Genomic DNA, 6,049 nt, shown 5'->3' on the forward strand with positions numbered 1-6,049 from the left:
AGCATGTCCATTCGTCGTACAATAGAGAATAACGAGGAGGCCGGTATCAGACCAAGCAAAACATACCAATCATTTGTTGCGGCTGCCGGGGGTCACCGTGAGTTAAATTTTATCGAAAAGGATGTGAGAAATTATATTATCAGGGAAGTGCAGAATGTTTCCGAACAAGAAGATGCAAAGGAATTCGGGAAATATTTGTTAAGAATGAAAGAGAAGAATCAGAATTTCTTTTTTGAGCTCCAACTCGAAGAGGATCAATCGATTAAGCTGGCTTTTTGGGCCGATGCAAGAAGCAGAGCTGCCTTTGAGTATTTCGGAGATGTCATTTCATTCGACACCACCTACAATACAAACAGGTAACAAACTGGCCCTGTTTATGATGCTAAATTAATGTATTTTTATGAATCCGCAGCAGAGGTGTATATTGGCTGTTCCATTGGGTGTATACAAAGCATTTGTTGGGGTGTACCTAATGATTTTGCATTCTGGACTATGGTAATTTGTTTCAGGTATAATTTGGTCTGTGGTTCTTTTGTCGGGGTGAATCACCACGGTCAGTCAACACTTCTCGGATGCTCTTTGATGAAGAACGAAGAAATTGAATCATTCAAATGGTTATTTCAATGCTGGCTTCGTTGCATGGGAGGAAACGCTCCGAAAGGGTTTCTCACCGATCAGTGCGCATCAATGAAAAGGGCTTTAGAGGCCTGTATGCCAACGACAATTCACCGTTGGTGTATTTGGCACATCATGAAGAAGAATCCAAGCAAATTAAATGGGTACAAGGGACATGCCGATATCAAACAAGAAATGAGCCAAGTTGTTTGGAACTCTCACAGCAAAGACTCATTCGATAGGAATTGGAATGATTTTCTGCTGAATTTTGGTCTTGCGGACAATAAGTGGCTCTGAGGTAATGTCTTTTTAAAATCTGTAGCAGAGGTGTATATTGCATGTTCTCTCGGGTGTATTTACAGTCTGTGTTTGGGTGTATTATGCAGATCTATACGAAGACCGTCACATATGGGTTCTTATCTATCTGGATCACCACTTTTGGGCAGGGATGAGAAGCACACAAAGGAGCGAGAGCATGCATTCATTTTTTTAACAAGTATATCACCCGGAACAGCTCGCTTATTCAGTTCGTCAAACAATACGATAATTGCCTCGGAAGCAGGGAGCAAGCAGAGAGAGAATCAGATGCTGCAGATTTTCATACGGTCATACCGTGTGCAACCAAATCCTCTATTGAAGCTCAGTTTCAAGAGGCGTACACTCATGCAAAGTTTAGGGAAGTCCAAGCGCAATTAAGAGGAAAGGCGAATTACACCACCAGATTAAAGAATTCCGCTCTAGGCTATTCAGTATACGAAGTTGGAGAACAAGTTTCCAGCTCAATATTCAACAAGTTCGTGGTTACTTACGACTCAGTTGCAGCCGAGGTAAAATGCCAATGCTTATTATTCGAGTCGAGAGGGATACTGTGCCGTCACACACTAAGCGTGTTAAGCTTCGAACAAGTAAGCCAAGTGTCACCTAGATACATACTGGAACGATGGAGCAAGAAGGTAAAGAGGCGACACACACACACATCAAGAGCAGCCACGACGAGCCACTAATGGAGCCAAGAAGCAAGAGGTTCGACCAATTGGTTTTTCGTTCACAAAATATTTGCGAATTTGCCTCCGAATCAGAGGAGCTGACTGCAATTCTGCACCGTGCGTACGATAACGTCATGGCCGAGATGGAAGCATTACAAGCCAAAAGGAAGGGGACATCTTCTTTATCCCACGAAGACGCCAACTTGAAATCCGTTAACGAGTTCAAAGCCCGCCAAGGATTCGAACAAGAGGACGTCCAAAAAATAGGCTAGTTCAAAGCTGGAGAAACAGATTGCAAATGCCACAAAGAAGAAGAAGAAAAAAGTTTTAAGCGAGGTAAAAGTAATGTTCTTTAAATTTGTGGCGATTGAGTTTATTTTTCTCGTTAATAGGTTAGCTAATGTGTGAGTGTTATATTCAGATAAACCTGTTTGATGCTGCATCAGCGGCGCATTCAAATTCCAGCCAATATCAAGGACACGTTATGAATTATCAGTTCAGGGTACCAGCAGCAGGGGATAACTCTTTGGGTGTACAGTTTTATAGAATATGGGTGTAAAAGCACTGTTCTTTTGGGTGTATTTTTGTTAATTCACAATTTACATATAGACACATATTTAGATACATATAGAACAAAAGCTGTAAAAATTCGTAGGTTATGGGTGTATATTTGATTTGATGTTTTTCTTCATATTTTAGTACATGTAATTCATATATTTTGAATATAGCACACACAGTTTGGGTGTATATTTTATGCAATCTTGGGTGTATTATTAGACTTGCGTTGGGTGTAACAGTTTATAATTTGCGTTTATATATGCCTTGATTTTTTCCTTCATATTTTACCACCTGTAATACAGCTTTTGAATACATCACAGATAGTTTACCAGCACAGATAGTTTAACTATGGGAAGAAATATACATGGAATAGAAGTTGTTGATAAATGGCAAATATTTACATCATTTGTTCAATTTACAAACTACCCAACAGTTGGATTACGCAGTTTCTATATCAGCAGAATTAATCTGACAAAACGGACTCAATAATACAGAGGATGGCTTCGACAGCCTTATAGCACTACTCTCTCTAATTACCCGATCTCTCTGTTTATTCATCTCAATGAATAGTATCCGGGAAGCATACTCCACTTTATAGTGGTCCACCTCCTCCTACAATTAAAAAGTATATTCTGTTTAAACAGCAATATTAATTCAGTAAAGTAATACAGAGTTATATAGTTCTAAAGACAGTTACCTATGGCCAATTATCCCATTCATACTTCCCCTTTTTGATGTTTTCCGGCTCAATTAACTCCATCCACTTCATAACGTACATAGCGCAGTCATAGCTGAAAACGAAGAAAATAAATTACAAATTTCATTTACAAAAGTTTAATGTTCAGAGTCACAAATTTATACCTTGTTTTTTGGCCTGATATTTTAACATATGATGCTTTAATTTTCTTCTCGTTCTCCCCTTTCTGCAGAGGTTCCCTGCCGGCATATGTTATCAATCTTGAAAATACATATCCCTTAAATAGCAAAACAAATCAGTAATACACCCAAATAAATGCACAAGATACACCCAACTGAATGGACAATATACACCCAACACAACTAACGAAATAGACCTATCTATTAAAGTAAAGAAGACAGAGGCAACTTACAGTGAATTTATTAATGTCCTTTCTCTCATCGCTTGGAGCTTTTTTGTGTAGCGGGTCAAGTATATGACATTTCCGCTTTGTTGTATTTATTATCCATAACCACCAATGCCCCGAGTGGCAAACAGGAGCAAAAATCTGAAGGATTGCCACATTTCAACAGTGTGTTATTTTATTTGGCATATAAGTAAATAAGCGTACTAACAAATTTAGCAAACGAAAACTTACATATGGATGCGAAGTTATTTTTTTTCTATCTATGAAGGGAATGAAACTCGGGTAGGCTTCCACCCTGAATTCCTTTTCGTTTTCGGTGATATGAATTCCCCCTTTGGGTGATCCGAAAGCGCCATGCTCTGCAAGAATTGCGAAACAAGAAATGAAATACTAAACTTACACCCAATCGAATGTAAAAAATACAGCCAAATCAATACATAAAATACACCCAAAGTTCGTAGAAGTAACACTTACCACAATATCGGGGGGGAGAATGCCGGCACAAAAACCTGAATCGGGACTCTAAACAAGAAGAAAAAAGAAGGGTTAACAACGCTTTTGAAAATAATAAGGTTATAAGGTTTAAATACTCTTGGAAAACTCACATTGCAAGCGCATCCGACGGTGTCTGTTCCCTCACAATCATCATATTCGAATCAGACGGACTCAACCTAAAATACACCCAATGAAGGTCAAAAAATACACCCGAACAATTCAAAAAGAAGATAGGCTTTGTTTTTTGAGAACTTACATACTTGCAGTTTTTGCTTTTTTTTCCTGCCTTTTTTTTCTTGAATAAAATAATAAAGGGCTTTTTTTTCTAAAAAACATATATACAGAATTAGAAGTAGAAGGGTAATAGAAGAACAAAAGTAACGGTTATTTGAAAGAGAAATTACATGCTCTGTGACGGCTGGTTTACACTACTCTGTTCTGTGCGTCCTTGAGAGGAAGGATCATCACTTCCCAAGTTCACAGCCGGTAGTCTAAACAGATTTCATGTTATTCAGACAAAATAAGATACAGGTATAAAATACACCCAAATGAATGCACAAGATACAACCAACCGAATGGACAATATATACCCAACAAAACAAACGAAATATCCCAACTTAGTAAACAACATACACCCAACTTGATCCACAAAATACAGCCAAATGGTTCCACAAAATACACCCAAATGATGATAACAAGATTTTATTGAATAATAAAGCTTCTTACGTTTCAGACGACACATAGCGACCTTCTGTCGATCGCAGGTCAGCTTGGTTCTCCCTGCAAAACAAGAAACAATTATTAGCATACAAAACACACCAAAATATGAAATAGATAGCCCATCAAGACATACCCCTCTGCAGCAGATTTATCAACGTTTTGCCTTAGCCATTCATCTAGTTCGTCACTTGATATTTCATATGTCTCACTACATTCATAAAAGAAGATGTTAACAAAAATAATTACGATGATAGACAGTAATATAGCTTACGAGGTACTGTACCCGTCAAAGTATTGATCTTCTTTAGGAGGTGAATCCTCCACAACAACTTTTTTCTTTTTTGGTTGTGTTCTGGGTGGAAAAAAAAAGAGTACCAATCAGAAATAAAAAATTAATTTTATTACAGAATATTATCCAAAGAAGTGCTTACTTTTTTGGTGATGTTTTTGTTTTTTTCTTTTTTTTCTCCAGTGTTTTGTTCCTGAATCCTCTGAGTCTTCTTGAGTCTCAGACTCAGAGGTAGAAGTGTCACTGTCAGTAGTTTCTTTCTCCGAAGACGATGTTGAACTCGCCTTCCTTTTTTGTTTTTTTTATTTCTTGTTTTTTTTTTCTTTTTTTTTCTTCTTTTTTCATTTTTTCTCTTGCTCTTGTCTCCGCCATCTTCACAATCCCCTGAAACATTAGATATTTTAGCTAGCAGCATATTATGTTTACTTACCAACATTAGATATTTCAGGTAAATAAAATACAACCAACATATTATGTTTACTTACCAAAATTTCCTCTCTTTCTGCAGTCATTCTTTCCACCAACTGCTCCTTAGTCCAGTTGGCAATCCAGGGCTTTGGTGGTCTTTCAGCCCTCTTCTTGCCTTTGTTTTTTGAAAGATGAAAGTAAATTATCATCAGGGCGAAGAGGCAGCCATCAATTGCCTTTTGTTCCGCGAACATTTTCGTCTTTAACTATTAAAAAATATTTTTAAGTCCCTGACCTTCACAAAACTTGGACAGATCAGTCCTTAATGGAGGCATTTGGACGGATCAGTCCGTGACGGAGGCATTTGGACGGAGGGATTGATCCGTCCAAATATTGTGAAGGTCAGGAACTTAAAAGTATTTTTCAATAGTCAAAGACAAAAATATCTGCGGACCTATTTATCCTTTTCTCTCTAGCATTTATATGCCCTTTTAGAAACTAAAAATAACAATTATTTATCTTTTAATTTCTATTTTACTACTTTATGATATACAGCACTCACATGAAGCTTGAAAGTCTTAAAACATGCGCCAGCACCTTTTATTCAACCATGCATTGCATATCATTTAACATATCACCTATAGAAATTAAAGCCCAGGTTTGACTGGGAGCAATTGAAATAAATAGTTATTTTTCTATTAAAGTAATAATCAGCCAACAAAATAATAGATAATAGATGTTAAAATATTATCATATTAGCTTATTTTTTTAGCTGATTATTACTTTAAAAAAATAAATTTCCTCACAACAATAAAGTGACCTTTAAATAAAATAGTAACAAAGAACAAAAATATTATATTTACACAAAACACAAA

At 36.9% G+C, this 6,049-nt stretch overlaps 1 long non-coding RNA gene across 1 annotated transcript; it reads right to left on the reverse strand.

The window, feature by feature from the left end:
- LOC110264668 lies at positions 3,023 to 3,565 on the reverse strand. Its single transcript, XR_002350845.1, has 3 exons — positions 3,494 to 3,565; positions 3,269 to 3,403; positions 3,023 to 3,133 (listed from the first exon to the last, which is right to left on the reverse strand). It is a non-coding gene; the product is annotated as an uncharacterized LOC110264668 (long non-coding RNA).

The sequence above is a fragment of the Arachis ipaensis genome, chromosome B07 (genome assembly GCF_000816755.2).
Source record: "Arachis ipaensis cultivar K30076 chromosome B07, Araip1.1, whole genome shotgun sequence".
NCBI classification, from domain to species: Eukaryota; Viridiplantae; Streptophyta; class Magnoliopsida; order Fabales; family Fabaceae; genus Arachis; species Arachis ipaensis.